This window comes from Rousettus aegyptiacus, unplaced genomic scaffold (genome assembly GCF_014176215.1).
Source record: "Rousettus aegyptiacus isolate mRouAeg1 unplaced genomic scaffold, mRouAeg1.p scaffold_m13_p_10, whole genome shotgun sequence".
NCBI lineage: Eukaryota > Metazoa > Chordata > Mammalia > Chiroptera > Pteropodidae > Rousettus > Rousettus aegyptiacus.
In genome coordinates this window covers 35273222-35297026 of record NW_023416285.1, presented here as the reverse complement: position 1 = coordinate 35297026, position 23805 = coordinate 35273222, and the positions used below count along the sequence as shown (strand labels likewise).

At 34.3% G+C, this 23805-nt stretch overlaps 1 protein-coding gene across 3 annotated transcripts in view; it reads left to right on the top strand.

The window, feature by feature from the left end:
• The window catches only part of BMPR1B (bone morphogenetic protein receptor type 1B), a 326532-nt gene that overhangs the window by 113205 nt on the left and 189522 nt on the right, over positions 1–23805 (top strand). Inside the window, exon 1 of one of the 3 annotated variants that reach the window (XM_016144341.2) lies at positions 23318–23382. The exons of the other annotated variants lie outside the window; for them this stretch is intronic. The gene's annotated coding sequence lies outside the window, so the exon portion shown is untranslated. Of the gene's footprint in view, positions 1–23317; positions 23383–23805 lie in introns of those variants that run through there. 3 annotated transcript variants of the gene reach the window in all.

The following is a 23805-nucleotide window of genomic DNA, read 5'->3' as shown; positions in this document are numbered from 1 at the left end:
AGCTGTCTGTATACATGTGAATGATAAGAACATCAAGTGATAACTTATTTGATAGCTTTCTAAAAGCATGAAAGCAGTTGTTATTTAGTTATGAAAAACCTTGGAATTCAAATAACTTAAAAAACAGAGTATGCTTATAGACATATTCAAAATATGTCCCTGGTCCATATCTCTGAAGTCTGAAAGACAAATTACTAAACTCCTCAGTAGTTAAAATAGTCAAAACAGACCTTAAAAATATGTCCTAAGAATGTTAGACCTCATATGATCCTGCCCTGCACATATCTATATGAAAAGTAGAATGAGATCTTGTAAGACTAATAGCCTGAGGACCTGGAACCTCTTGGTCAGAAGGCCAGTTAGGATGCTTTGTTGTCAGTGGGTAAGGGACTTCAGCTCATTATGTGTCAAAACTCACAAGAATATTCTCTTCCTCCTATGTATATGGAACATAGAAAAGGCCCAGTGTTTTTAATATCAAATCTTGTGACCCATTAATGGGGTTATGAATCAAATGAGTTTCAAATAACAAGTAGATTAAAATAATTAAAAAATCAATGCTTCACATGCAAGGATAAGCAATGTTTTGTCAATTTTTTGTTTATATTCTGTAACATAATGTACAAATCTTCTAATAAACTATTTTGAGATCACTCACTAGTGTCGAAGGGGTGCCTATGAGATTTGTGCCTACTTGGGAGTGGGCACTCCCAAGATTTAAACACTGCTAGACTTCTGTGTTCAGATCTTGGGAAGGGCGAAAACACTATATGACAGCTTATTATTGCTGGTAGATAAATATGGTGGGAACATGTACAGAATGATCTGAAGAGATAAACTGTATTCAATATGACTAAGAGATTTTTTCCCCTTATATTCTTGACCAGCTGTTTATTCATTTTCCTGAAATTGTGGACTCAGTCAATTCAAAAGGTTGTCTGTAATCTAGGAAATAGATATAGAAACAATGAAATGCCCACTTTATACCCATCCAATTGGCAAAGACACTTCCCAATATCCTGATATCCACAACATTGGCTTGAATGTGGCAAGAGAGGAATTGTTTTCCATCACGGGAAAACAATCTGGCAAATATTGGTGAAACTGGAGATATGTGTGTGTCCTCTGACCCAGCACTTCCATAGCCTTGTGTCTACTGGAGAGGAAGGGACTCTCCTGCATGTGCACAAGAACACTTGCCCCTAGTGTTCATTGCGCCATTCATACATAATATACCAAGATATATTATACACATGTTCACATATGACTATGTATAATATAATGTAGATATCTATTCTCTACTCTGCTTCATTTCAAAATGAATGGTTAAGAGGGTATCCCAAAATACTTTGACTTTTTTTCTTGTTTATTCTCAATTTACTCTGCAACTGCATGTGAGTGTGTGTGCACATGCATATATTGTATGTATGTGTGTGTGTGAAGGAAACAACCTGATCATCCTTCTTTTGACTAACATTATAAATGTGGATTTATTTATTGTAAGCTTCCTTTCTTTGAAAGATAAGAACCCAGTTACTCTGCTAAATAAATAGCAGTCGGAGTGAGTTAGATCTATCTGTACCAATGGGAAAATAGGAAAAAAAAAAACTGCAAAGAATCCATAGAGTTTAATGCTATTTATATAAAACTTTGACCCCCCAAATACAATAGTATTCATTGTGTCTAGGCAATCACATGTATTAAAAAAAAAACACTAAATGGAGATGATATTATAAAGATTGGTTATCTTTGTAGCGAGAGAGAGAGTGATAAGGGATGGTGGTGATACATAGTGGTACTTAGTGATAGTATTTAAACTATTATTGGGAAAATTATATTTTGACAATAAAGGTCCTGAATCAGAAAAGAGAAAAATGTTAATATTTGGCAAATGTGGCTAATAAGCACATGGGTGTTATATTGTTTTCTGACCTTTTACTCTGAAATACTAAACAACTTAAAAAATAGTCTATCCTGTTTTTAGAAAGTAGAATCCTTTAATCTTTGAGTTATAGATTAATAAATTTGTTGGAATTTCAATCTCTCTTTGAATACATTCACTTGTTGAGTATTTCGAAGAAAAAGTAAACTTTATATCTCAACAGTCTCATTTGTTGATTTCTGCTATACTAAGCTTCATTTTAGTGAAGGGAATTTACAAACTGCTCAGTTCGGTTTCTACATTCTTAGTGAAAGTGTACATTCACTAGAACCAAAGCTCTGTGAGGGCTGGGACTTTGGTCTCTAGCTCACTGGCATCTAAAGTAGTTATTCCCTCACACTATGAGGGTTCAGTAATGTTTATTGAATGAATAAATAAAATGACAAGTAATTAACCTCCACCTGTGAATGCTTTTTCATAGCCTGTTAATTTATATATGTAGCATATCTAGTGCATCTTACATGCCACATGAAGTTTTGGTAAAAGATACTATGAGATACTTCTATGTTAATTCATACCTTACTTGCCTCCTAGAATTTATCAGGGTAAACTTATTTTCTCTTGTATGCTACATTCTTTGAAAGATAAGAACCCAGTTATTCTCAAACTTACCCCGTCCCCTTTTAGAGCTCAGCTTCTGATTAATTCAGAGTTAAACTTAGTGTTCAGTTGGACACCTTAGAATGAGTTCTTGTATACTCGTAATCTCTACAGTGTCTAATGGTTTCCAATGACTGTCTGCTTTTGTTCTTGTTCCTGTTTTAATTTATCATGCTTCACATAATCTTAACAATGTAAACTGCCTCAGTTTTTCTGAAGAAAGTAAGACGACATTATTTCCATAAAAAAATTATCCTACACAGTTGTGTACTGCTTACTAAAAAGTGAGAAACAATGTTTATTAATATGGTAGCAAACAGGAATTAGGAATGTCAAATGGCTCAAGTTGCTCATTCCTTGCTTCAGGTAATTGCTAGATATTTTCTTCATTGGCTTTGCAGCATCTAGCTGTGCAGGTTTCAATACAGCCACTCCAAGTGATTTGTGAATTACTAGTAAGACAAATCAAAGATTATAAAATTGTGATCAGTGGTGCAGTATTTTTTTTTTTTTTGCTTCTAAAATTAAAGATGTTATAATTAACAGTGGTAAACATTTTTTGTAGTAGCAAGTGTATAGGTAACTTCTCTGAGGTTTTAAGGTAGATTGTGAAATTTAAGAATGAAAAAGATTGATTTTGAATCTACTCACTTTTTAACATTGGTTTGCTTTTATTCTACAACATGGAAAATACCAAGAAAAGAAGCTTGGATTGTTGAGTTCCTCTATTATTTGTTTTTGTTCATCATCCTTCAAAATCTTGTATGTTTATTTCAAATAGTATAAGAAAATAAAAGCAGTATTTTACATAAAATAATCTGCCCTCAATTTTTGAGTACTTTACTTTTAATAATGCTGAGCTTTAAAAGTCTTGGAATCTTTAAATAATCCCCATTTTTGGCAGACATCATGAAAATTGTTTTGGATAAATTGTTTTAAAATAGATTTCTTCACTTAACTCGTGTACTATTTGCGAGTTATTGTACAAACATCATCCAAAATGGGGACATTTTTCTTTTAGTTTATGATGGTAATGATATTTAAGAGTGCTATGACCTAATAGCGTGAGAGAATTGAAATTAATTTTCATATTTTTATTTATTAAATAGCAAATCGTTTCATTTTTTCATTGGACTGCTTTGGACAGATATAGCAAATTCCCAATTTTAATTAGATTTAGAATATGTAGATTTTACTACCATTTACTCTTTCTTCTGTAGTGAAGACAACAGTTTACTAACACAGAATAGTTAATAGTTTGAAAACTATAGCCCTTGTAACCAGTTTATAGCTTCAAAACAATTCTTAATTACTATAATATTGTTCTTACAAATTAATCAGTGAAAGTTAATTTATATTTTCTATTGACTTGGACTTTATGAAGATCAGGCCTCTTTTGACTAATCAGATCTCACATTTACATAGCTTTTCTTCAATTCCCTCCTTTGATTAATTCCACTATATATGTACCCAGAAGGCAGTTGGTGTGATCATGTTGCATGTTCTGCATTTCTTTGTGTTTCGGCAGCTGTGATGCCGAGGGCTCCCTACATAGAATGCCTACCTCCCTCTGGTTGCCACGGTTCATCTCGAGCCCGAATTCATCACAGCCAGGCATATGGTGGGCAGAGCAGTATGTCTCTCTCACTCTGATTTTCTTTTCATTTGCTTTTCTGTATCGATGCAAAATTTGGAATTTTTGTATTTACTAAGAGAACAGTGAGGTATTTCACAGTTTAAAAAATAGAGTGTATCTATTTTTTTGTTTGTTTTACTGTTCATTCTGGGTTTTTTTTTTCACTAATAGAAATTTATTTCTTTTGGGAAAGTTTTAAGCTACAAATGAATATTTAAAGGATAATAAAATTAACAAAGTAATTTTGGTGATTTTAAAGAAGTATTTCACAGCTAAGTTCTGTTCTTGTCAAGGAAACTCAGTTTCTACTCAGCCAAGATTTCTCTCTTCTGAAAAGTATTTGGATGTAATTCACATTATCTTCAGTGACTCCACTTTTTCCTGGCTGCTAAAGTTAAATAACTCTTCAGATTGAGATTTTGTTTCTGTAGATATTTTGATAAATCTATCTGTTTTGAGTCAAGTCTAGTTGATTTGGGACCTTAAATGCCTTGAAAATACACCTGGAGACAAAATAAAACTAAAACCATTTTGTTGTTATTTTGCTTGATATTTGCTATTCTTGTTATGTCAAAAGGCCCAGTTCAAATACCATTGCATTTCAGACCAGACATTTATTTGAGTTTTATATGGACAAAAATCACATAAAATATTCACACTTGAGGGGCAAATGCCAAAAGCAAAAACATTTCATGACTCACTAGTAATCTTCTCAACTGTTCATCCAAGAAAGACACATCCTTTTATTTTACATCTCCCTGGCCTAATCTGTTAATGGTGAATTAAACACTTGAGGGCAATCATGGATCTTTTATTTTCAATTTTTAGAAGAGAGATCACATTTTGACTCCTCAGTAGACAAGGTCTTTTGTATTATAATTTTGTCAATTTGTGGGTTTTTCAAAGCAATTTTTGGATTATAACCTCAGGATTATTTCACCCATATCTAGGTAAGTATCAGAATATTTCATCTGTTGTCATGCTTGAGACCTCTCAGCATAAAGTTTATGCCCTAACCCTCAGATCGGGAACTCAGGGCCGTATAATAGTCATGTGGGAAGGTTTTTCAGGATGCACGTGCCTGTGTCTTCTCCTAGACCTACTGCTTTAGAATTTTGGAGATGGTAGCTGGGCATGTGCATTTCGAAGAAACTCATTGTGTGTGACACACTCCTGTGGTGAAGAGACATTGACTCTACCACATGACTGTACTATAAACTCTAAAAATACGTTGTTGGCGATACTGTTGTTTTAAATGAGGTGAAGGCATCTCTTGTGGATGGTATTGCCTATAATGAATGGTAAAAGAGAATCAGGCTACATTAACATGAAACAAAATTAGTTATTCAGCATTAAGTCACTCACTCAGGAAATGTTTATTTGGGTTTCTATTATGTGCTGGGAGCATTCAGGATTTAATACTTTGGCCACAAATATATGCTCAGTCTTCTCTCTGCAAAACTGTTCTCTATTCAATCTTTACCTAACTTACTCATCTCTTAAGGCATAAATCAGGCTGTGCCATCTTATTTCAGTGAAGCTCTTACCAGAGCCTAGAATTAGAGGCCAACTCTATAGTCTTTTAGAATCCTTAGCCTATTGCTGTCATCTCGTATCATACTGTGGAAAAATGTTCTCATTGTTATGTCTTACTTAATGTGTCCCCCATTAGCCTGTGAATTCATTCAGGGAAGGGAGGGTGACTTGTAGCTTGGGGAAACTGTGTCCTCAGTGCCTAATGTAGCAGGTGGCCTGTTTGTGGTTACTGAATGACTTACTGCTTTTTCTATTGAGTAGAAGAATTAATGAGAATGCACATGGCTGAGGACATTGTGTGTTAAAAGGTAAAAGGTCTTCAAGAAGGATCCATTCCAAATAAATGGGGGTAATATAACCTGTTAACCTTGAACAGGAGACAAGAAGATATTTTTCATAAGAATTGCACTTTCTAGACTGAATTAGAAGATTTATAGTATATTGGAATTCAGAATTTTGTGAGGGTAAATTTAACATATTACTTAGTGTGTGTGTCTGATATTTTACATACTGCATTTGATTTTGGCTTTTTGGCACTTGTTAATTCGTCCAACAAGCATTATTTGAATCTCCTTCTAAAAACATTATTATCTTATGTACTCTGTGATGCTCATCTTTTCTCGTTGTCTTTTTAAGGTCCTCAGTCTCTCTTGCTGCTTCTCATCCCAAATCTCTAAATGGTAGAGCTCCTTAAGGTTTTGTTCAGGTCATCTTCTTTTATTTTTCTGCACCATTATCTGTAATGATATCACCCTTTTTCAAGATTCTTCACCATCTGTATGTCAATGATCCCTAAATGTTGTCTTCATCTTCAATCTTCTTATTATAGGTAATAGTTCATTTCAAAAGCTCAGTCGTGAATAAAGGGTAGACTGATAGATATCTGCAGCTGAAGACAGAACCTTTCATTTTAAATCCAATGGTACCTCATTAATTCATTCATGTCAGATATCTTATCGCTTTAAAAAGACTATGAAAAAAAATCCACATTCTTTGCTTTATTAATATCTTCATGTTTACAGTTGTTACTACTCTTCATGAACTTACCCTCTGTATTAGTTTCCTAGGGCTGCAATAAGAAATTACCACAAACTTTGTGGCTTAAACAACAAAAATTATTTTTCTCATAGTCTGGAAGCTAGAAGTCTGAAATCAAAGTGTTGTCAGGGCCACGTTTGCTCTGAAGGTTCTAGGAAAGAATCTTTCTTTGCCTTTGGTTTGTGGCTGCTGTACTCCAGTCTCTGCCTCTGCCTACTGATGGCCTTCTCTGTGCCTATCTCTGTGTGTCCTCTCCTCTTATAAGGATGTGAATCATTGGATTTGGGGCCCATCCTAATCCAGTATGATATCATCTTAATTATTTCTGAAAATGATTTTATTTTCAATGTTCTGAGTAGACACACAATTTTGGAGGACACTACCCACTGTATTCTAGGTTTATCCATGTTAAATATCCAACTCTAAAGGCAGCTGTCATGTGGAGGACAAAATCTAAAAATGGGGAAGTAGTCTTGGGCAAGTTACTTAATTGCTCTGTGCTTTGGCTTCCTCATATATAAAATGGAGAAAATAATAAAGTCCGTCTTATGAAATTGTTGTAAAGATTAAAATATTCAATATAATAAGGTGCCTAGAACAATACCTAGCATAAAGTAAGCAAATTTTAGTCTTCTTGCTTAATAATAATAGGCCTATAAAATGCTTTTCTGAAAACTTTCTCCCAATTTTATTCTTCTTTCTTGTCTAACATATTTTAGTTGTTTCCCCTTGCTTTAATTACTTATGAGGTGTCACAAAAGTTATACTATCGTAGAGCAGACAGCCTTCGCACACCTTCAAGGTCAGTTCTGGACCGACCCACTCAGAAGCCTCTGCATGGCTGAATGGCTGAAGATTGTGGGGCCTATTGTGCCTGCAGATGCCTGTGGTTGCATGGGATCCCTGGAATGTTAATTAATTTTCATATTTCCCTTTAAGTTACTTCTGTAGGAACAAAGAGTTTCTAGCGGCATTTTCATTCACTAATGCTCTCATAGGAAATTGTACTTCTGAATTCTTTTCTGCCATTAGAGTAATAAATGAGATTTATAGTGTTATGGATTTGAACCACAAATTTCCAGTCCTCTTAGAGCTTTTTGATTTAAGGATGTAAACTTTGCTTTCTCAAGAGTTTCTTTTAATGAATGATGAAGTGATGTGCCAAGAAGAGATAGTATTCAGAAGATGATTTCTGGTCATCATTCCATTGTTATGTTCATTATTAGTAATTAGTTCAGTGTGTGTGTGTGTGTGTGTGTGTGTAGCTTGCTATGTTTCAGGCTCTGTGACTGGTACCAGGCCATGGGTGGTAGGTACGAAGTACTCTCATGGAGGTTACATTTTGGTGTAGTACACTGTTCGGTAGAACTTTCTGTGATGATAGAAGTATTGTACATCTGTACTGTTTAACCTGGTAGCCACTAGTCACTTATTGCTATTGAGTACTTGAAATGCAGCTGATGTAAGCAAGGAACCGAATTCTTAACTTTATTTAATTTTAGTTAATTCAAATTTAAATAGCTAGATGTACTGACTGTGACTAACTTATTGGACAGTGGAAGTCTAGGGGAAAATTATACATTATTCAAATAATCACATCACAAAATGTAAAACTGAAAGATTGATAAGTGCTGCAAATGAGACATATATGATGCTTTGAGCATGTATAGAGGTTTATTTGACTTATACATTCAGGTCATTAAAGGCTTAAGTTTGGGTGATAGAGATAGAAGTGGATAAATTTGAGGGCTAATAGGTTCCAAAATGGACAGGATCTGGTGCTTGTTTTAAAAATGGGATGAAGGTAGGTGACTTCAAAATGACTTCTGTATTTCTTGCTTGTACAACTGATAAGATGAGGCCTATTCACTAAGAGATAGATCTGGATGAAGCAGGTGAGCACTTGGTTTTTTAATACTGGGTTGGAATAAAGGCCTGAAACATAGACTAGAGGTTTGAGATGGACATAGGCATCTGATAATTGAAGCTATGAGCTCTGACGTTGGTGCCTAACGCAGGCTTTCCAATGGCAGTGCATGAGTTCTAGAGGCCACTGCCTCTGTCTTTCTTCAGATGCTGAGTGTCATTTTCTTTCACCCATTTTATCTTTGGTTACTCATAAAAACTCCACTCTGAAATTCAACCTAAGTCATAAAATTAACAAAATCAAGAGCTAATGTATCCTTTCCCATAAAGATATGATCAAGGATTTGCTCACTTGAAAAGAGAGCATTAATTGAGATGATGAGAAGACCCAGGGCTGAGTGAGGAACTCTCGTGCTTACTGCTGTGTAAGCATATAAAGGAGGAGAAGGATAATGGATTCTGAGAGAACCGAAGAGTCCATGAACTTGCGGTTCTAGTGAAGTCAAAGAATGGTCTCAGTGGATACAGTTGAATGAGTAAGCTTGGAGGAGAGAAGGTGACACTTCCTTTAAGGTCTTTGAATAAATGATTTTTAAGATGGATCATTTGGGGGTCATGGTAATATTCAGGATCTGTTTTTGGGAATTTATGACCAAAATAAAGTAGAAAAGGTGGTCATGGGGAAAAAAAAAACATACAAATTAATTAACGTGAGAACATACTTAATCCCATTTTGACTAAAAGACAGTCTAAAACTCCCTTCTAGAAATTGTAAGGGGTTAAAATGTATTCTATAATGTGGATATATTTAAGTAGTAATATATACATTATATGAAACCCATTTGGCATGTTATATAGTAAAGCAAATGATCATATAATACCTTTTAGAGAGGTTTTGATCATTCAAGATTTGAAAGTTTGTTGTGGAATGTCACTTGAGATGATTAAAAATGATTTACCCTATTATTTAAAAAATGCATGTGACTTCTTTAACCTTGGCAGGTGCCAATAAAAACATGTCTTGAATTTTACATTTGTTGGTTTGAAAATATTATTGTAAATTAAATCACCTGTCCATGTTTTGAAATCTTTAAAATCGAGTATTTGTTCATCCATTTTTCATTGACATTGATTGTTTTTTGCTGCCCTTACATTTTTTTCTCTCTTTTTATAATGAACTAAAACCACAACCTGGAAACAACATGAGTTATTTGAATCTTATTTTGAAAAAGCCATTGAAATTTTAATGCCTCAGGGAAGTAGATAATTATCAAAACCATTTTGAATCACTCTCTCTTGAACTAATTCTCTCCCCTTCCTTCATGTTTGCAAAAAATATCTTTCTATTTAGGGCTAAGTTGTAAAATATAATTCTAAAATTATTTTTAAAATTATTCGAATATAATTGTCCAGTTTAACAAATGTTACGTCTTCTCTTTAAATAACTTTTTTTATTAAATCAAAGCATTTAATTAACATAATGAAAATATTAGTATAAAGAAATTATATTAATAATAGTATAAATGAAAACACCAATTTTCAGTTGTGATTTATTTATTTTTATTGGTTTATAGCTCCCATTTATTTGTGTGTATATACAGTTATATGTGAGCATCTTACCAACCGTTCCACAAAAAAAAAAGGTTTTTTTTAAATGAATTATTAGAGAATGAAAGATACTATTCTCTAATTTTACTTAGATTTAAACGTTGAGACAATTCTCTTAAAATTGTAGATATACATACACCATAGCACATTAATGAGAAAGTTCTTTATTCTCATGAGTAGACTCATCTTAAATGGGAGAGGTAGGAAGAGAATAGTTTTACTCATTGTTATTCAAAAAGAAAGTAACTTCTGTCTTTAATGGATTTACAATTCCTTATGACCTTACTGTTTGCTGAGTACCTAGCTATTAAAAATATAACTTTGCTAGTTAATAGTATTTTAACCAGTTCTGGTTGATTGAGTCTCTTTGGCGTATGTACCCAATTTTTTATTTTCTCTTAATCCTTCCCATTTTACTCTGCAAGATGCCATCTTTATCCATCACATGGAACTTCTCCTATGACAATGAGTTCATTCAGTGTTCTATCATTGTGAGTTCTTTGCTGTTAGAAAACTAGTTTGATATGAGCCTAGACATGTATCTGTTGAGGGGATGACTAGTCCTTTTGGGTCTTTGGGTCAATAGATATGTAATATTGAAGCACATGATCCCAGCTATTTACCTTTAGCTTTGAAGATCTCAAATAATACTACCTTTCATCCTGATCCTAGCCCTCTGCCAGCCCATCTACTCTCTCAGCATGGCTATCCCTCTCAGTAGGAACTGTGGGAAGTTATGAATCTTATAAACCATGCCCAAACCACAGATACCCAGAAGGACTGGGTATGGTATATCTTTACCATCCTCTTCCAAGCTGTATTAATATTTCCATGTCATGTAGGATATGAAGTTGAAAGTTGGTCTTCTCCTAGGACAATTACTTTCATACTGCTATCCTATAAACTACAATAAGGAATACATTTAGAGCTCTACTCTAGCACAGAAACAAAAGTTTGCAAACCAATACTATCTTTCCTACTTGAGATGCATCTTGATATTTTCTATATTATTCCAGTAAATTTTTGAAAATGCTACTTGTGACCTGGTAAATGCTATTTGTGACCTAATAGGTCATCACTGGAAGTTTAATAAACATTGTTTTAGAGGCCTTCCCCAGGTTATACCTGACATGTGAGCCAGAGTCAATTAGTCTTTGAGTGCCTTACACTCAACAGGATGTTTTGACAGAGACACTTCTTTATTCATCCCCCCATCCTCCTTCAATGAAAGATTCAGATCAGGCAATCTGGTTTTGTTAGGTCACTTAAATTTGATCTCTTTGCTCTCTAGCAGTCTTTCTTTCCTATACTCTTCCATGGCCAAAAGAGGCAGACCTTCTTTCTTCTGTATGTTGGGGCTTCCCTTTTATCGTAGGTTGAGCCCGTCTATATTATGGGTAAACAATTATCCAGTCATCTTTGAAATGAGAATGGGTTTACCAATAAAAATGGGTTGCTTTAATTTTCTAAAAATGTCACCTCATGCCCACGGTTAGGTTTGTGCTATTTATATTAGGAGCTACTTTGAGTCAATTTTGTTTCTCTTCTGGAAAAAGCTGGTGAATAACAGTGGTGATATTTTGCTATATTATTCTTTACTATTCAAAAGCATTTATCTTTTAGTTATTTATGAATATTAATAACTCTTTAAACTCTGTATTGGTTTATTATGCCCCTAGTAGAAAAAGTATGTCTTTGCAAGTTTTCACTGTTTTGGGGTTCAAGATTTCCAGGGGATTCTTCAAACACAATTTTATATGAAGTTTAAAAACAGATGTGGTACGCTTATTTTTCTTATAACTGAAAGTTTGTACCTTTCGACCACCTTCACTTATTTTGCCCACCCTCCACCCCTTGCCTCTGGAAACCGCCAATCTGTTCTCTGTATCTATGAGTTCGGTGTTTATGTCCTGGGGATGTTATGTACAGCATAGTGACTATAGTTAACGATACTAATTGTATATTTGAACTTTGATTTGAGAGTAGTTCTCATCACAAGAAAAAAAAGTATGTCACTGTGTGTGGGGATGAATGTTAACTCATTGTGGTGATCATTTTGCAATACAGACATGTCAAAACATTATGTACACCTAAAGCTAATACAATGTTATATGTCTGTTATATCTCAATAAAAAGTGGTATCAGAAAAACAAAACCAAACCAGACGTGGCAGATACATTGAGAAAAGAAGAAAAGGGATGCTAATTGCATTTTCTATATTAACAGATATTCTGACAAATTCTTCTAAATGTAACAATAAACAGAATCACCTTGCCATACGCAAAGAAGCTTCTTTTTAAAAATCAGTTATTTCAAGTTCTTTTTATATTATAAAATATTGCCCAGAGTTTTTAAGCTTTTTTATTGCTTTTTGATTATTTTTATTGAAACACTTATTGTCTGTCATTAAATAGCTACATTAATTATACAGCCAGGGCCCAGCTTCTCAACCTTTTCCAGAAGAAGCCCCTAGTTTCCATTAAAGAGTTTTATGGGGGCTCCCCACACGTCAAATTTCACACTGCCAGCTACACTGGCTTTTTATAAAGGTCTTTGAATGCAATGCCAAGGCCTCCCACTAATTGTTTTATGGGCTCAGTGTGGGATCTGCATCCCTGCCTGGGGAAGCCCATGTTGAAGAACTGTGGGAGTGAGGAGTTGTCAAACGTACCCAGAAAGAGCACTAAAAAAACCCTAGTGAGCTGTGCAGTTGTTGCCAAGGAGCATAAGCAGAACACAAAACATGCCAAATGCTGGCTGATTTTAAACAGTGACCCCTATTTCAGAGAATACTCACTTCATTATATTTTGGGGAGGTAATCAGATCACTAACAGCTCCATATGAGTGCTCATTTCAGTGTTTGACACTGGTAAATTATGTTTTCTGATTGGTAAAAAAAAATACAACTAACTAGATATCTTTATGTGTGTGTTCTTTCAACGGGAGATAACTCATCATGGTTATCTGTGAACTTGTAGTCTTGGAATAGTGTGTTCAAAGTTGTGTGCTTCATCATCTCTTTTTCTTCTGAAAAGTTTAAGGAAACTTTTTTTTTAACCTCCTCTTAACCATTAAGCTGCATGTATCTATACTAAAAAAAAGTAACTTCTTAATTTTTTAGAAGAATTGCAGGGGTAGAATTAAAACTCCTACTCTACTAGGCCCTGACTTTTTTTTTTTTCTCATTCTGGTTGGCATTCTGAACCTGTCTTTCCTCTAGAGACTGAAACAAGATTTTCTGAGGTACTGTGTAACCTCAGAGAGTGCTTTTCACTTGGTTAATGTTGACATGTGAACAGAATTATTAGAAACACACTTCAATAGGCCTAAAATAGAAATGCTGTAGTTTGTAGGAAGATAAGTACAACCTGTCTCCTTGTAGGTTGATAGCATTAAAACCAAATGACATACTGAGATTTTTGTAAATTTGAGGTGACATTTTTGGAAGTTGGTAAAGGAGAAAATTAAGTGGAGTTCTTTTTTATAACTGAAAATGCTCATCTTGAAAAAAAATTGACACATTTAAAATAATCTTGAGTTAACAATTCTTTATGAAAAGATTTATGATTCTCTTTTTCTTAGCACATTTATGTAAGTGCAGAATTAGTTTGGTTTTGCAAACTACAAAAAGTAATATCAATGGTTTGTTAATAGCTTTTTATTAATACAACTATTATTTTGTTCTTTCAAAGTTAGTCATAAGATTGAAAAATCTAAAGCAGAGAGGATCCTTAAATGGTAATTTCCTCATCACTGTGTCTTAATTATATTTTTAAGTCGGTTATAATACATATTATAATTATATATAAAATAATAGCCCGCTTTTACTTATCGTGTGAAAATTACTCTCTACAACCAGATTTTGTCTCTGATGGTCCTTAGCTATGTCTTTATTTTGAATAAGGATCTAATAGTACGATCCACAAATCAACCTTACTACTATCTATTAAAGATAAATGTTAAGTTACATTTACAAGTTTCCCTATGAGCTTAAATTTATTTGTTATTCAGCCCCCAACTTAAACAATTGTTTAATCATTAATAGCATTTCTTTCCTAGGTTGTACTAAAATTCGCCTTATATTTTGAGTTCCGAAGAGCCAAAATGCATAGAGTGCTTGCTCCTGCTTCTGGGCTGCCATTAGAGTCTTACACCCCAGTGGAACTCACGTCAAAAGTGCTGTTTCATTGAATCATTCTCCGATGGGGTCTCTAAAAACGCTTACAGTCATTCAAGCTATCCTTGTGTATAATCAATCCATTTTACTACAGCTTGTTTTTCTTAATCACCTTGCTTTATAATTGTTTTATTGAATACCCTTCTGTGCATTCTTTATATATGTGATGAAGTTCTAAAATGAAGAAAAAAGCTGTACCACCTCAGTAATAGAATACGTATTACTGTTTTGAGTTATTTTCAATTAATATTATTAGTTAACATTTAATATTTTCTCAGTTCCAAATGTATTTCATATTTTTTAACCTTTTAAAATCCTTTACGGGTAACATTATGTTGTTTCTATTTATAGATGAGAAAATTACATCTTAAGGGAGTTAAGAAACCATTTCTGTCACCCAGCAAGTAAGCGCAGTTGGGAAATGAATACAACAGGCTTATGAAGTCTGAAATTTTTGTTAAGAAGGGAAATATTGAAATTGAAGGGATTGCCTAGATATTATGATTTTTTTTTTTTTGGTGATTTATGTCTGGTTTACAGAGACTGCTATATGTACCTACTAATAGTAAATGCATAATAATTGTTGACTGAATTCCAGAACCTTGGGTTCAATTCTGGAATTTAGACTGGATACCTAAAAATCATTGAAACTTCCTGGACTTAAGTTTCTCAGATCAAAAAATAATGAATTTGGGTTTTAGAAAAATGAGACATCCACATGCAAAAGAATGAAAATGGACGCTTATCCTACATTACATACAAAAATTAATGAAAATAGCTCAAAATGGATTGAAGACTTTAGCAGTAACTGTATAACTTCTAGAAGAAAACAGGAGAAAAGCTTCATGACTAATCTTGGCAACAATTTCATGGATATGACACAAAAAGCACAGACAGCAAAAACGAAAATAAACAAATGGGACTGTATCAAACTGAAAAGCTTCTGCACAGCAAAAGAAATAAACAACAGATTAAAAAGACAGACAGCAGTAATCTAATGGCTATGTGTAGAGCCAGAGAGAAGATAATCTGGAGGATTGTTTCGTAAACTATATAAGTATCTGACCAATGTACTATATACTTGGAACTAATAAAAAAAAAATGCTATTATTCTACCAGCTATTAAGAAAAGTATTTGAAAAGAAAACTATATATCTACTACCACCCTAATTAAATTAATAAAAATTCTTTAATGTTATCAAAAAAATACAATCTACAAAACGGGGGAAAATATTTGTAAACTGCACATCTGATAAGAGTTAATATCCAGAATATATAAGAAACTCCTACAGCTCAATAGCAGAAAAACTAATAACCTGATTAAGAAATGAGTTAAGAACTTGAATAGACATTTCTCTGAAGAAGGCATAGTAATGGCCAACAGATATATAAAAACATGCTCGATGTCACTAGTCAGTGGGGAAAAGTAAAAAAAAACCACAGTGACATATCACCTGATACCTGTCAGGATGGCTATTATTAAAAAAAAAGAAAAGACAGCGTTGACAAGGATGTGGAGAAATTGGAACCCTTGTACACTGTTGTTGGGAATTCAAAATGGTGTAGTCTCAATGGAAAATAGAACTACTACCATAAGATACAGTTATTCCACTTCTAGGTATTTATCCAAAGAATTGAAATTAGTATCTCAAAAAGATGTTAGCACACCCATGTTGATTGCAGAACTGTTCATAATAGCTGAGATGTGGAAAAAACCTAAATGTTTATCAAGAGATGAATGGATGAAGAAAATGTGATATATACATACCGTGGAATACCATTCAGCTTTAAAAAAGAATGAAATTTGGTACTGTGACAACTTGGATGAACCTTGGTGATAGTATGCTAAGTAAAATAAACCTGTCAGAGAAAGATAAATACTGCATGGTTTATCTTATTTTTACACGGGGAATCTAAAATAGTTAAATTCATAGAATCAAAGAGGGGAATTGTGGTTTAGATGAAGGGGGAGGTGGGTGGGGAGTTGCTAATCAGCAGGCTTGAAGTTTACATTAAGCAAGATGAATAAACTATAAAGATCCGCTGTACAGTATTGTGCCTGTAGTCAACAATACTGTATTGTACACTTAAAATGTGTTAGGAGGGTAGATATGTTAAGTGTTCTTATTACAATAAAATAAATTTTAAAAAAGAAAAAAATATGAAAAAGGAAAAATAACTTTTAGATGAACTATGCTTCCAGATACAAAGCCCTTCGTTCACATGAAGTTTTTTTTTAGAAGCTATTTTTGTAGAATAGATAAAATCTAAAATCTATTGGAGATGTAATATTGGGAGGAGGGAGTGGTTATAAAATGAACTTTGCTTTGCTTGCCCCTACTCCTAGGCAGTTTGATATGTACTGGATGAGATGATCTTTCAGCTCAAAGATATTTGGGTTCTAGATCTCTTTGATCATGATCTTCTGAAAAGTTTGGCTCACACTTGGACTGAGTGTTAGAAAAATCTACAGTACGGAGCTAAATAGCGTGATGAGTATAGTATTCTATGTGGTGGTGGGATGCCTTCTGCACTCAGTTGTTTCCAATATTATGGGATTCAATTTAAGGATGGTATGTCTGGATTAGCATGTGCTGTTTTGGAAACTGGAATTATTTTTCATTTTTGGGAGAAATTCTTCTTTTCGAGAATGCTATTTCTTTTCCTCCCTGCCCTTAGGCATTTAAAACATTTATTTGACACATCAGTATTTTTCCTATTTGGCCACTGTAGTTACTTGTCTTCAATTTGTCTGGGATAAGCAAGGTAAAGTTGGAATTTTAGAATTATTGAAATTATCCTATCAGCTGAACTACTTACTTGTATAGTGCCTTCTTGCTCTTACGTTTTTAAGCAAAAGTTACTGCACTTGTAAATTGGAGAAAAAACATATACATATATATATGTATATATAATTATTATAATTTTTTAAACATTATAAGATCTCTCAAAACAAGAACTATAAAAAGGGCAGAGGCAAAAGTCTCAATATAGGGTCATAATGTGTGTCCCAGATTTGATTGGTGGGGTGGACAATTTGGTTGCCCACCTCCCCCCAACATTTATTTGCCAGTTTCTCTCCTAAGTATCCATGAATTTTCAGGGAACATGACTTCACCTCCTACAATTTAGATTAAGACAATCAGTATATTTTGTCCTTCTGGTTCTAGTGAGGTATGCGGGGTGGGTATGTATGTGACTTAAGCCAATACAGTAAAGTATATCACAAAGCTTTGGTTGAACATTTTAACAAAAATGCTTTCTTTCTTGGTGAACTTCAACAAATGGAATATTTAGCCTTGGGAATTGCGGGTCCCTTTGTTAGAATAATGAGCTAAAAGAGAAATGAAACTGGGTTCTTGGTTATTTCACTGAACCATAGGATCAAGCCTTACCTGAAGCTCATACTACTTCTTAACTTGGCAGTTGTAGAAGCCAATAAATCTCCTTTATGTCTAAGTTAATTTGAATAGATCATTGCCACTAAATGAATTTTGCCTGATACATCAAAGCCTTTGGTACTTTTGCCTGGACCTTCTTAATTTAGTTTACTTTCCTAGAAGTAAAATCTCCTGTCTGCTTAGACCTCAGTTTCCTTACTTATTAAATGAAGAGTTTGTATTAGATTGTACAAAATATACATTAGATTATTTTTTCCCTCTGCTTCCAAGAAGTGGAACTTATGTCTGTTATATCAGAAATTTGTCAACCTTCCTCTTCCTATTTAGAAAGACTCTAGGAATATGGATTTCTCCCATATCATATATAAAACAGCAATAATGTAATATACTTTTAGTCCATTTCACAATCTATAATCACCTCTTTCTTACCCTGGAAATATAGGGAAGCTAAGATTAACAATGCCAAAGACAATCTGTCTCAATGTAAATAAATTTTGTTGTTTTCTTAAAAATAACTGGCTTCCAAACCTTAGCTAGCTATATCCTACATATTGTCAGTAGTTAAAATAATTATTTGAGAATAGTTCCACAAATCATCCCAAATCTTTCACCTAATATTAGAAAAACATCTCAGAGCAGATACCTTAGGTTTTCTATGTCCATGTCAGATTCACATGTAAACAACAGCACAGAGATGCTTTGAAATTTGGATTTGTACTGGGGGGATTTTAATGAGAGTGTGGATATTCACAAAGACTTTTGCCATCTATTAAAAAAGATAAGATAATAAACCAAATGGATTTTTAAAGCTGAAAGGATGGTGGTGCTGGTGGTCGCAAGGTGTTGGTGGGAAATAACTTTTATTGGATGGTGACAGATAGCAATCAGGGTTTTATAAGAATTCAGCAAAAGGTAATTGCAGCAAACCAGTTTCATGTAGCAAAGATTACCTGCAAGGCACACATTTCTTGAAAATGATAGTTTTGAAATGTGTGACTCAATGATGAATGACTTTGTGAAATACTATTTATGAAAAATAGATGTGTGCCTCTGTATTGCACTGCAGGATATTTAATTTTTTCGAACATGTATTTTTTATTTTATATTTTTCAAATTTTGTATCAAACCCTTATTGGTCTTATCCATAAAGAAAAATTATGTGATCATATTTCAGTCTTATATTGCTCTAATTTTTCTGTTATGCTTGCTGCCCAGACTTTGTTAACAAAGAACTTTCCTGTGTTCTGAAGTATTACTTAAATTAAAATGTTTAACTTTACAATTTTAATTTAAGGCCAATCATAATATTAGCCTAGAGGAGTTTGCCCTGGAGTTCAGATGCATCTGCCATGTTGAATGGATGCTCCGGGGACCTGTCTTATTTTGTTTCTCTCAAGAACACCTTGTTAAATTTGGTGATCATATCCAAAGTCAGCAATGCATGCTGAGTTTCATGAGTTATTTGGCTATACATTGGATTGCATTTTTTAAAGCTGTCACTATTTTCATTGAATCTTATAGTGTTATATTGATTTATAGTTTTGTGTGTGTGTGTGTGTGTGTGTGTGTGTGTGTGTGTGTGTGTGTTTTAGGAGGAGAAAGAGATGGCCACATTTGCTTTTTGCAGCTAAAAAATAGTTTAAAATAGTACCTTTTAGTGGTGTTTATAAGGTGAAAATCTAGTAGATAAGTTAGAAAACAGATGATCTCAAATTAACTTACACGTTAGTTTTAACAAAATGTTTAAAGCATTTTATTATTTTTTTTTAAAAGAGTACTTTTTCCTGTGGTAGAATAATAGGAGTTACTTTTAAAAGGATATTTCCTATCTCAACATTGAGATATTTACTTTATTTGCTTGAAAGTTATTTTTATGCAATCCATTCATCCAAGGTCCTTAAGTTTCACTGACAATAACTAGTAACTCAGATGGTCTGGACACAACTAGCACAAATCACAAGCTTGGTTCACAACAAGAGAGCAGTAAAATCTCTAATGGAAAGACCAGTTCATTCACTCCTTGTGGGTCACCGACGAGTTGATTTGCCTCCAAACCTGCATTAACGGATTAACATTTTCTACTAAATTCAGCAAGTACTGACAGTGTTAGTATGATCACATCATTAGGTGCGTTGAGGTGAGAGATAGTTCTGGCACATTTCCTGCCCTCATGGAGCCAACGGATTACTAACAGCATAAGGCAAAAGCAAAAGTAAACAATACTGAAGATATATATATATATATATATATATATATATATATATATATATAAACTCTGCAAGACATAGGCATTCCATCAGAGCTCGTAGAAGAGCAGTGTCAGAGGTGGATGGGGAGAAATAAAATCATCATGAAGGAAATGACATTTGAGATTATTATTGAAGCATTAATCAACCTGATGAAAGGAGATGAGAAAGGGCATTCTGTTGGCAGAGATGGCATGAGTAAAGAATGGGAGGTAAGAAACTAGGAAATGGTGGAGAAGTTAAGTTTCAGAACATTAAGCCATAAACAGGTCATACATGAAGAAAACTGCCATGTAATGGGTCTTAAATACCAGGCCAACAAGTGTTCAACGAATGCTAGGCAGAGGGGAGCTGCTCAAGGCTGAAAAGCAGTAGGTTGGAACTATGCTTTATGGAGAACTGTTGACATTCTGTTTAGGAAGAACTGGAATGCATTGGGAAGCTGCTCAAAGAATGAAGGGCCTCAAAGCATTGTAGAGAAATAATGGAAACAAAGAGACAAATTCCTGGCACATTGAGTATGTGTAGTCCATTGTATCTGGCAACTGTTTGGATTTAGAGGATGAGGGAAACTGGCTTTCATGAAAACTCCAAAGTTTTTCAGGTGGTGTGTCTCTTGGAATGTTGGTTATTTTCTTAGAAATTAGGAATTCAGAAGAAGGAAATGTTTGTGGAGAGAAAATACAAAAATTAGGTAAAATGGACTTCACATGTGCCTTTTTCCCCATAGTTGTAGAAGGAAAAGGAAAACATCTCATCTGATGATTAAATGTGTGTGTGTGTGTGTGTGTGTGTGTGTTTAATGTTAGTATCTATGTAACTCTAATTGATGTGTGAAATTCTTTTATAAGTTTCTTAGCTTTGGAATAATATGCAAAAGCTTGTGTTAATGTACATGAGGGCAGACCAGTTACATTTTAATCTTGGTAAACTAAAAGCAGTTCAAAGAGTTGAGATCGTGACCTAATTTCTGATTGATTTTTCTCAGACAGCAGTGGGTTGGGTCCACCTTTTGCTCTGCTGTCTGGCAAATGAAGTGGAAGACTTGATTTCCTCCCCCCTAGAAGTCCTACAGTAAGAAAAAAGGAAACTGTTGCTTGCCCAGGTGCTGTGGAAATAAACAGCTGGCTGGGATCTGAACAGACACTTCTCCTAAGAAGACATACAAATCGCCAACATATATATGAAAAGATGCTCAAATTCACTAGCTATTAGAGAAATGCAAATCAAAACCACAATGAGAATCCACTTCACACCCATTAGAATGGTTATTATCAACAAGATAAGTTATAATGAGTGGAGAGGTTGCAGGAACCCTCATACGCTGCTGGTGGAAATGTAAATTGGCACAACCACTATGGAAAACAGTATGGAGGATCCTCAGAAATTTAGGAATAGAATTACCATATGACTCAGCAATTCCTTTTCTGGGTATCTAACTGAAAAATTTGGAAACTTTTGTTTATAAAGATATATGTACTCCTATGTTCAATGCGGCATTATTCATGGTGGCCAAGACATAGAAGCAATCAAAGTATCATTTGACAGATAATTGGATAACGAAGGTGTGGTACTTAAATACAATGGAATACTACTCAGCCATAAGAAACAATGAAATACTGCCATTTTTCCACAACATAGATGGATCTTGAGATTATCGTGCTAAGCGAAATAAATCAGAATAAATCAAGAACCATATGCTTTCACTCATATGTGGGATATAAAACCGAAAGCAACAAATGAACAAATAAGTCAAACAAATGAACAAAATTCATAGACACAGGCAACAGTATGGTAGTTACCAGAGGAAAAGGGGGCGGTGGAAGAAAAAAATGTAAAAGGGGTAAAATATATGGTCACAGAAGGACACTTAACTTTGGTGGTGAACAAACAATGCAACATACAGATGATGTATTCTAGAATTTACCCTTGAACCTATATAATTTTATTAACCACTGTCACTCCAATAAATTTAATAAAATTAAAAAAGAAAAGAGAACCTGGCTAAAGCTTCCACTGTAGCTCCGATCTGGCCTTTTCCCTGCTGTTCCAGGTGAGCTCCCTGTCCCTTCTTTGTGCTCCTTTGGCATGCTGTATTGAATTCTAAGGCAGCAGTCTCCAACCTTTCTGGCACCAGGGACCAGTGCTCCTATGAGAATCGAATGCCTGATGATCTGAGGTGGAGCTGAGGCGGTGATGCTAGTGCTGGGGAGTGGCTGCAGATACAGATGAAGCTTCGCTCTCTTGCCCATTGCTTACCTCCTGCTGTGCAGCCCCGATCCTAACAGGCCACTGACCTATATTGGTCCGCAGCCTGGGGGTTGGGGACCCCTGCTCTAAGATAATGTAATAACTTGTTTGTTGTACTTTTAGTATTTATGGGTAGGGGCTGTGATGTTTTTCCATATATACTTATTACTTATAAGTGTTTAGCATAGGGCTAGTAGGTATACAATAGTGAAATTGACTAAATTAATTAGTAAGCAAATTAATATCAATAAAAACCTATATTCTACTTTCAAGTAACTTGCTGCCTAATGAGATTTATAAGTACAAATAATTTTAAAAAGCTGTCAACAAACAATTACAATGGAGTGTGGTACAAGCTATTAAAACTCATGAGTGACTGATCTTTCCAGTTTCAAGTAGGAATTGATTAAATGCTAATATCTTAAGGGATTGTCTGTTGAGGATAATAAAATGATACAGAAATTTTGATGGTGTTCAGCCATGGTTCTTTGAAATGAGGCCTTATTGTAATACTCAAGATATTCAGGGTACTTTAAAAAAACGTTTTTATCGGCTCTTTAAAACTTTACCTGTCTTTTGTTTTGTCAGTTTTATGAGAACTAAACAAAAGTGAGGCAGGATGTAATAAATTTCTGGACATTTATTTGGCTAGCTAGGAGGAATGAGGATCACCGCTTATTTTTCTTTTCCTTTATGAAACTACTATAATTTCTATTATCTAATAAGATTTCACATGATTTTGGCCTTGTACTCTATGCTTTATAATGAATTCACTAATTATAAGAAATACAGTGTTTTTTTTCTTTATCTAAAACAATTTAAGAGGGCATAATGCAATTTTAAGAACTTGGGCCTGTTACTTTTATGAACCCCCAGATTTAAAAATGTCAACCTGACATAATTTTCCTCATTTAATAATGGAGCAAAATATTGTTAAAAATGGACTTTTGTATTGCTTAGAATAATCAATGTTGCGAATATTAACTCTTTGATTTCAAAGGCAGGATCTCTTTCATTGCGTCTCAGGGCCCTAGAATGCCGAGGGGTGCTTAAGAAGCCCTTTGGGGAAGCTAAAGAAGAGGTGGGCAGATTGTTAATGAAGCTCTGTAGCCCTCCTTGGTATCGTGCCCTCTTCAATCAGATCAGCTGCTTTTATCTGTTATCTTTTAGACTTTTTAAAAAAGATATTATTTAAGCGGGGGGAAAAAACTTCTAAAAGACTGAAAAGCATTGGTTCACTTGATGCAGGTATTCAAGGAAATCACTTTGTTGATAGTTGGAAAACTCATGAAAATGGAAAATGTACCACATTTCTTTTACTGACTATTCTTTCCGTGAGTCACCTATAGTGACATTCTCAAAGACATTGGGATATTCGAATGTGTGAGGCAAGCACAGTGTCCTGTCTCAGTTGTTTTCTATTAAAGACTTTCATTCACCACGTGGTATTTCCATTGTCTGGTCATGAGAACCTGTGGATCAGAGCCTGTCTACGTTTGAGGGG